Here is a 9,974-nt window from a genome sequence, read left to right as displayed (position 1 = left end):
TGTCTGATGTAGGGTAAAACCACAGGTGATTCATAGGGTCAAAGAGAGCCTGTTTTAACGTTGTCATTTTTTAAACTGTTAATGCGTTATTGTCATGTTAACTCTGACAGCCCTAAATTCAACACAAGATTAAAAAAAAATTATCAAACACAGTATGAGTTGGAATCCAACTCTGATCATCGGTTCTTTTTAAACAATCAACAATTGCTTTTATCGGCCGATGCTGATATATCGGTGCATCCTTGCTTCAAAGTGCATGAAATCTAAGATATATTTGTCCCTCCATTGAAAGTCTAAAACATTCAAAATGTTCACAAAGAGACAGTGTTGGCCCTTGCATTTTAGGGGTCCAAAGCAGATTTTCAAATCACCTGGTTTCACCTAACCACCCACATCCCCAAAGTACACATTGACACATTATTGTAAAGATTTACCAAATTGTATCGCTCAGTGTATTTATCTTTAAAGATATAAATATGAAGATATATTATTTATTAAGCATATTTTTACATTTTAAAAGAGTTTAATCGTTGCTTTCAGATAAATTTATCAAATTAATGATCTGCTAATGGGGTATAAAAATTACAATAGAGAATAATATATTATTATTATTATCAATGATAATAATAATAGAGCTTAATTGGCTGGCAATCTTAGTCCAGACTAAAATGCACAAATGTATGAGTGTCAACAAATGTTTGTGGGGAAAATGGTGTATTTAAGTAGTGTTTTTTTGCTCCAAAAACACCAACATGGATAAAAATTCTGAATGGCTGTTGTTTGGAAACATGTAAATACAGTTTGACCAGAGAAAGTCTAATGAGGGGAGAAGTGCCACTCAATAAACTTCCGGTTGCAGTTCCACTCTGGCTCCATATGAGGGCGCTCACAGGACGAGTGCAGAATGAATGGAGGTCTATGGCGCTATACCCCTCAAAATCCACTTTTCTATTAATTTGAATGTTGTTTTCGAAAGGGGATGCAAAGAAATTACACATTGCTTGGTGTTAGATTTTTTAGATTCACTTATTTGCTTTAAAAAGTCTTTCAAAATGTCAATGACGTCATACACATTGTACGACCAGAGATACTGCTTCACGGCAATCCTTCAGTCACTTTGGTGCTTTCGCGCTCTGCACTTTCTTTTCTCTCGAGGCATCGACAACACAGTTGACACAGGTAAACACACAACACAGCTGACACAGGTAAATACACGTGCTAGATGAGTTTTTGTTTTGTTTGTTTCTGGTCCCGCTTCGGATGCCACGATGCCATCAAGCGGTATCTCTGGTCGTAATCAGTCCTTCACTGACCAATCAGCGTTCATTAGCAGAATGCTAGCGTGTTATGGGCAACAGCAACTCAACCTGTAAGAAATCGAAAGGACATAAGTACTCGTTCATTCAACTTTCAACCTATAACCCATGTTGAACTTGCAAAACCTACAATCAAATCTGAGATTTCTCAACGGCAATCGGGTGAAAGAGACAAATTTTGCCGTCTAGCCCCATTGACTCCCATTCATTTTGCACTCATGGCGAGCGCCCCCAGTGGAACTCTGATTGGAACTACAACCAATAGGACTTAATAGGGCGTTGGAGTGAACAGGCTTTCCGTAGACGGGCTTTGGTTTGACTTCCTTTCTTCTTCGTGACAAGCAGGTGTCAGAAACAGAAAGTTGTGCTTGTTGTAACAGCTGTATTTCTGTTGTTCCACAAGCGCCACCTACTGTCAGAGTGTGAGACATTACATTTTCTTTCAGCCGGTCTTCTGCTTTTGTTCTGATCAATGTGAAAATCAGACGCACCAACAGTCAATGCAACAGTGTTGAAAATTGTAACTGGGAAATAAGCTAATGTGCATTCTACAAAAACTAAACTTATTTTGAAGTGCCCACGACAACAATCATCATGCATGTTCATAACCGCAATATGGATGAGACTGACACTGTTACATTTGCACAGCGTCTTCAGAGCGCTTGCGAAATGCTGAATTAAACCGATAAGACATGATGCAGCAACTACCATTTCAACAGTATCTTTTCAGAATTAATCACTTACCCTTATCTTGCTCTCTTTCTTTCCTCTTAAATTTGATAGTGCTGCCTCTTAATTTTCAAACATTAACACACGTGACTGACACAAGCAAACTTTATCAAAGCTATTATTACCCAGCATTAATGTATCTGTACCCCTGGTATGGGGCCCATAGTATCCACGGGGGCCCTGTTCAATCGCTTATGACGCTTATTAGGGCTGGTGATTTGCTGAATTTCGACTGCCTGCCAAATTTTTACCCCCCTCGTTGAAGTATCTACCTGATTGCCTAATCCTAACCCCCACAACTAATCCTAAACCTACCAATACTAGGGGGGTAATAATTTGGCTGGGTCAGAATTCGGCACAACACCGGCACTGTAAAGAGATCTGAAAAGAAATGTAATCCAGGTGTTTTGAAGAGACACAATCACTTTATATGATGAAGAGATTTAATCTAGGCTTTTATTTACATATAATCATTGATCAGCAAACTTCCCTCAAGTATGGTAAACAGAAGCTCAACCGTATGCTTAATGCGTGAGAACCAATGAGTTTTGTTGTTGCATGTCAAGCAAGTACAGTTGAGCTTCCGCTTACCATACTTGAGTGAAGTTTGCTGATCAATGATTATATGTGAATAAAAGCCTAAATTAAACTGTTCATCATACAGAATAATGCGACCATGTCTCTCACCCTCCATCCCCCCAGAAACTATTACGGCAGCATCCTGCACACAAATATACTGAGAATTATTCAACTGTTTAGCGTTCTTCTTTTTCTTCCATGTGCAAAGTGAGCTTAAGTTCACCAAATTCTTTCATCATTTACTAATACCCTGTGTCGTTCCAAACTTGCCCTGCATGGCTTTCTTTCTTATGCAGAATACAAAATTAGTACGAATATTGTTTTACAGTGAGTATATTTCAGCAAACCTGTGGGTGCTCTGTCCATCTGGATCAGTTCATTCAACAACTGTTATGCAGCCACATTCCCGTTTATGAATTTTTTTCAAACAATGATGCATGACCCGTTTCCAACAGCAATACAGAGCAGCACATGCGTGACATGCAAACCACCCCTAAAGACTGCCAGCTCTTTCCATCCATTCAACATCTCATGCATGCAAATTCTGGACCATCAAAGGCACTACTTGTCTTTTAGTTCCCTGTCTTCACCTTGCTGCACTTATTACAGAGATTTAGAGTTGTGAGTGATTGCAGTCTAGTTCCTTTATTTAAAGTCAATCTGACAATGCAACTATTACCTTTACCACCCACCTTTTCAGCCGCGTTGGTTACTGTAATATTTGACCTATACATTTTTTTTCTGTAGAAATTGTAAAGGATTTTTCAATAAAATGTTCTGATTTTGTAAAAAATATATAAAACTCAGGAAAATAAATACTTATATTTATAGTTAAATAATAAAAATTAAAAGTTAGATAAGTAACAATAAATTTTAATATATTTTTATAATATATATATAATATATATTTTAATATATAATTTTTTTAATGAAATTCAGATTACACTGAGTGTTGCCTTGAAAGGTTTATACAGAATCGACAGTTTTTACATTAAGGATTTTTACTTCCAGAACTGTTTGCAACTCATTTCATAAATGTGACATATTTCCAAAAGAAAACAGAAATTCAATGAGAAAAGATGTACGGGACTTGATTTTATTCATCTGGTATTGATTAGATCTTGGAGAATGGGCGTTACACACCAGACTCAATGTGAGATTCCTGAAACAATGTAAAAAGTTTTTTTGGCCTATTGGTTAACATTATCTAATAGTCTACGTGGTCCAAGTGACATCAGTGGAAAAGTTGTTTCAGAGGAAGAGCAAGTTTTTGATTAGAAATTCCAAAGACATTTTCTTTGGAATAACATCCACCAATGAATTGTTCACAGTACAAGAACAAGCAGGGAAATAAATTTGTCACGATTTTAGAAACCGTTTTTTTCTGAACTGATCACGCTCTTTTTGTTACGGCTTGTTTTGTTTGCCAGCATTCTTGAGAGTAAAGCTAGTTTTTGTTTGGAGAAGATAAATGAGTTTTCATCCAGGTTGTTTGCACACATAGTGCCTGTTGTGTCAGCAAGGAGCCGTCTATTGAACCTTAGATCCTGTACTGAAGCTCCATTATTAGCAAAGCGTGTATTACACACCCATTTGATTGAATTCTGGAACGTCAACCTGTTACAAAAGGAATAGCAAGCTCATTTCTAAATATATTAGCTCAATTTATTCTCAGCTGGTGAAATCATGCACATTCCAAGATGTTTGTGAGGTTTTTCTGCATTGAGGCTGAAAAAAATGTGCCATGTAGGAATGTGTGGGTGCCAGGATGGAAAATGCTGTGTATGTGATCCCCAACACTTCAGTCCCTCCCATATATGTAAACCGTATGGTCAGGCCAAATTTAACCCAATAAACCAGGTCAGGTGTCTGAGGTCAAACTATGGCAAGTCACTATGGCCAACAAGCCAATTGGCCTTGCAACTACCATTTATGACACAGTTACTCTAGGAAAACACTCAAACCTGCACAGTTGTGAGGAAGGAAGCTTTCTATTTTTGATGCACTCCAACTAGTATAAGTTTAATCCATTCCTATAAGGATCTAGACATGTATTTCCTTACAATGCCAGCTACGCGTGTTTCCCTCTTTGAATAGTGCAGGACTGGCAGGGATGTTGTATACTGGACTATAGATCATCAGTCACATTGAAGGAGGCACCAGTAGATGTTCGTCTCAGGGGAGGATTGCCTGCAATGACCTCAAACAGCTGTGCAAACACACTCCCAGCTTACAAATCATAGACATCTGCCAATGGATTTTTAGTGCCACATTTGAAGAGTCATTCAAACAGTCAATGTAGCTGAATGCTGATTAATTGAAGGTGTGTTAGAAGTGTTCTTGCAGTGTAATTCAACCCTGGGATATTCTAACCTGTGAGAGATGTTCAGTGACAAAGAGGCTCTGTAGGTTCTTGTGATAAGTTTTACAAGTCAATCAGGAGTGTGTGCAGTTGTTCAGAATTGAATTGAGAATACCTTTTAAATTTTAGTTCAATTATGCCATTTTAAATCAATGTAGCAAGCAAACAGGATGTAAAATGACATTTGTCATTTGTCGTACTGATTTTCCTGTCAGTTATTAATACACCTTCATGTTTAAAGTTGACTTATCACATAAACAAAATTTTTTGTTCCAACAGCTACAGTAAAAACACAATGATAAGGTAATTTTAGTTTGAAGGACAGAATTTACAAAAATTCTTCTAAGTTAAGGTTTCTGAACTAGAGTGGTTGAACTTGAACCAATACTAGAGAAAACACATTTGTGTTATTGGATATTGATGCAATGTAGTCATCATTATTTTTCATAAATTAACTATCAGTATATTGAACATGGAGGAAGAGCTTAATTTCCCAGAATGATCTAATTTACCCGAATTTAGACTAGTTCTTGCCCATTTTGTTGTCGTGTTGGACTAATGTAATTCCACTATTGAATGACTATGTTTAATTTCTTTGCATCGCAATTAATTAAACTCCTTCCTGTCATTTCAATTGAAATTTCACTTCAACATCTCTGTGAATGGTGGCCAATTCATTTCAAATTCCAGCTTGTTTATTGAGGAGATTATTCTTATGAGTGTTGCTCAACCCCGGTGATCATCCATCTATAGGACCAAGTTTACTCAAATTCTCTGGTTTATTGACCTATAGTGTATTTCATTATTTATCGAAGTTATTAAGGTCTGTTGATTCAGAAGGTGTAGCCTCAAGTCAATGGCCAGAAGCGCACATAATCAGTTGAGCTGCTGGCACAAGGAGAACTGCTCCAACAACTGACAGGAACTACACTCTGTTCAGAAGCTTGGGTACAATTAGAGCTCTTTTATAAATCTTTCATTCATATTCATCAGTGTGGCCACTTTTGTCTTCATTTCCTTCCACTTCTGCAGGGCTACTAGAGCTCTTGAGCTTAATCAGAACAGGGAGAAAGCAATTCATTCTGCTTATGTCAGTGTGAAAGAGGAGCCTCTGTCAGGAGGCTGGAGAGCTCTTGACTCCTCTGCTCAAATGCTCTCCTGTGGGTCACACGTTTTTAAACAAATGAACGAAAGATGAAATGCAAATTGTATGGAAAACATGTCCAGCAAAATAAATGTTGTGCTGTTCACAGCTATTGATGGGACTGGAAAGGTGTAGGAGGAAGTGTTAAAACTGGTTTTACTGCCAACACAATAGAGCTTTTTACCCCCATTTCCCCCCGAGCAAATGGGCGGTGTCTCCATGCAGGACACTATATGCACAGAGCTTAGAGTTTAACACCAGCTTATGTTCTCAGCAGGAATCATAAAAGACAAGGATCTTCCTGCCTATAACATAGTATTGTTTAAGTTTTGGAGTTTTATATAATGCGGTAACACCACTGACATAAAAATTACTTTTTGTAAGTTATTAGAAAAAATATTATTCCAGTATAAAATAATTTATACAATTTTTTAAAATTCATTAAATAATTTTTCATTAAATTAATAATAAATATTTAATTAATTGTTAATTAATGTAAGATACTATATTTTTTATAGTATACTTTACTATATTATATATACTATATATCCAGCTTTTCAAAAATATATTTACTATTTTGAAAATTGAAAAAAAAAAAAAACTGGAAACATGCATATATAAAATATTCATTTTATTATCAAGTACTGTATACTTTTCTGAATTAAAAAGTATTTTAAAAGGTACATGAATTTCTATAGGAATCTTTTTTCTTCTTTTTTTTGCCATCTAAAAGAAGTGGCAGCATATTCCCTCAAAACTCAAATGCTTTTAGCTATAATTCTTCTCTTTTTTTTGTATTCTATTGTTCCAGGTTAGTTATGATGTGGTATTTTGCATACATGGTAAATTAGATGAACTTATTAGGAAACAAACTCTTTATCATGGAAACAAACAGTCTTGTTGCTTTTAAAAAGTTCAGAGACATGGTGTAGTCCAACCCACTTCAACCCCCCAGGGTTTAACTGCTGTACTTCTCCACCTGTGACCTGGTAATCACCCACAGCATTCTTCCCAAAACAGCCTGTCGCTTCTAACCTTCCTCGTCTGCACTTTGTCACCTTGGCTGCTCAAGAATCCTGATTATTCAGGCCGTATGGTTTGTTGACCCTTGCAGTGAGGAAAACACCCACCTAAGAACACATGAATATGATTCATTAGAGCTGTTTGAAATGTGAAGGATCACTTTTATAGAAATTACCATTAAATTTAGGGAAGCCTTTTTCTAGGTTGATTTCCCCAAAAAGTTTAACACACTGTGGTGCTATCAAAGCTGAAGGTTGCGGGTTCGACTCTCAATACTGGCAGGAAATGACTGAGGTGCCCTTGAGCAAGTCACCGAACCCCCAAGGCTGCCCACTGCTCCGGGTGTGTGTGTCCACAGTTTGCACTGTATGTGTGTTCACTACTCACTACTCCTAATGTGTGTGCCCTAACTTGGATGGGTTAAATGCAGAGGACAAATTCCAAATATGGGGTACCATACTTGGCCTTCACATGTTACTTTCACTTAAATGACCAATGCGAGACGGGGAACAGTGTTCAGGGAACCTGTTTGAAAGCAGTCATTGTTTTTGCAATTCAAAAGAAAGAACACACTTCAGCTTTAACTTGGAGATGGTTTGTAGTTCCATTCAGTCATTAAAACATATTTGACAATAGTGATAAGATGGGAGAAGACTGACTTGGAAGTACAATGGAAGGATGATAGACTTTAAACAAACAATAATTAGTTCACACACTGTGCTCTGATCCTGCATACATGCGTACAGATTCCCGATGCATGAAATAAAATACTTGTTCCATTTTGCCTTTTTCATTAGGCAGAGATCTAAAGCACAATGCTAGACTAGTGCAGAGGGTTTAGAGAGGCCACGGAGGGGCCACCCCAGTTTTTGGCTCCACCTTATTCTGCGCTGTTTGGCAGTCAGCCTGCTGTTTCACAGCTGTCTAGATCTCCAGAGTTTCCACATCACTGCACTGACTGAGCCAGAAGCATCCAGGCATCCAGCACAGTCTGAGCACATAAACCTGCTATGTCTGATCGAAACCAGAACCTTTTTAATTGTAAACGAAGCATAGAGGTGACGGGTGTAACTTTTTGATAAGCCATTCATAGGTTGATTTCCCCGAAAAGTTTGAGCTGCCCAACATTGCAACATTTGATATGATTTTGGGATGGGACTGTATGTTTGTTAGACCAGTGGTAGAAGGCAGTTCCATTTGGTGATTCTACTAAATTACACACTTCACCTTTAACGCACTGCAGTAGTATTTTATTTTATTTGAGTATTTAAGTATTTTATTATGACATTTATGGCACCTAGCAATGTCCTAACATTGCATTTTAAGTCTTTTTTAAAGACCCAATGGTAAATACACATTTTACTGCTTTCATGTTTTTTTATTACATCAATCTGTGCTCTGATAGTTTTGTCAACAAAAGCACACACATCTAAAATGTCCAAGACAGGCAGAGAAAAACCAGTTTTCACCTGCATTGCTTGTCTTTGTAATGTTTTGTACAGTATAAATGTGGGCTGTGGGTAAAAGCGGCTCATAGGCATTTCTCTTGGCAATGCTTTTTTAGTTGTATTTCTGCTGTCTTTAATTGAACAATGGCACTTCATAACCCATAGTGGATTTAAATATAGCATGAGCAAAGTTTGCCTGCTCTGTAATCACTGCAGAATATGACAGCTGAGTGACAAAAGAGGAATGCATTGACTGAATAGCTATGGAGGAGTGTGCATGCTTGGAAACTCTTCCTTCTAGAATAGAATTTTGCATTGTTAGTTACGATTCCAGTTTTCAGAATTTTGGCACCAGAGTAAGTGTAAAAGATACATGCCTGATGCTTTAAGTTGTAAATGAGCACAATCATTGATTGAGACTGTGACAAGATTTGTTTTCCCATGACAAATCCTAGTACTTTGTACAGGCATCCAAGGTATTTTCTGAAACCGCCATGGATGATAAAGGCATGTCAATATAGATTGGTATAGATGTTAACTTGAGTAAGTAGAATATATTTTGAGTAATTGTAATGCAAAAAAAAAAAAAAAAAAAATCTAAAAGCGTTAACATGGGTATTCTCGCATATTTAGTTATTTAATTGACCTAGTGACTTAAAAATTGTGTAGAATCTTAAATATTTCTTCATTACTTTACATCATATTATAAAAATTTTAAGATTTTAAAAACTTGTATCCCTGATTTTGAATTTTGAATCTCACTGTACATTTATACAATTTACTAGTGCTGGTGATTAATATTAAAAAAAGTTTGTCTACAAAATGTACTATAGTTTGAATATTAGTTCATATATTTTCCCATGTTTAAAATCAGAAAAAAATATATTTTGTTTATTTAAGCACTGCTGTCCTGTTAGAGATGAAGACAATCAGCCAAGTCTTAGTCTGGAGTTACTCAGAGTCAGTCAACCCATAAAGTCAACTAGTTTAGATCTCACACACATACTCAGGAAACCCAGGGAGCCAGAATCCTGGGGTTGTAATGCAAAAGGGAGGAGCACACAGGAAATGAATAGACACAAATATTTGCAGATGGCTGCAGATGGCATAAAACAATGCTTTATATCAATATAGCCCTGTTACATAATAAATATGCACAGTGGAACTACAAATATACATACATGTGGCTACACTGTTCTATTCTATTGATAAACAGTATGTACCGTACTTAACTATAGGCATTGTAGTAATTTTATATCGGGAGAACCATCTGGATGTCCACAGAAGCAGCTACTCAGAAGAACAAGGGAGAGGTAGCTGAGCATTCAGTTGCTGAATTTGGGGGCGAAGCTGTTGGATTTAACAGTTTCCTA

Source organism: Leuciscus leuciscus, assembly GCF_965113295.1.
Source record: "Leuciscus leuciscus genome assembly, chromosome: 1".
Lineage (NCBI taxonomy): Eukaryota > Metazoa > Chordata > Actinopteri > Cypriniformes > Leuciscidae > Leuciscus > Leuciscus leuciscus.
The sequence above is the reverse complement of the archived record's forward strand: the minus strand, read 5'-3'. Positions refer to the sequence as shown.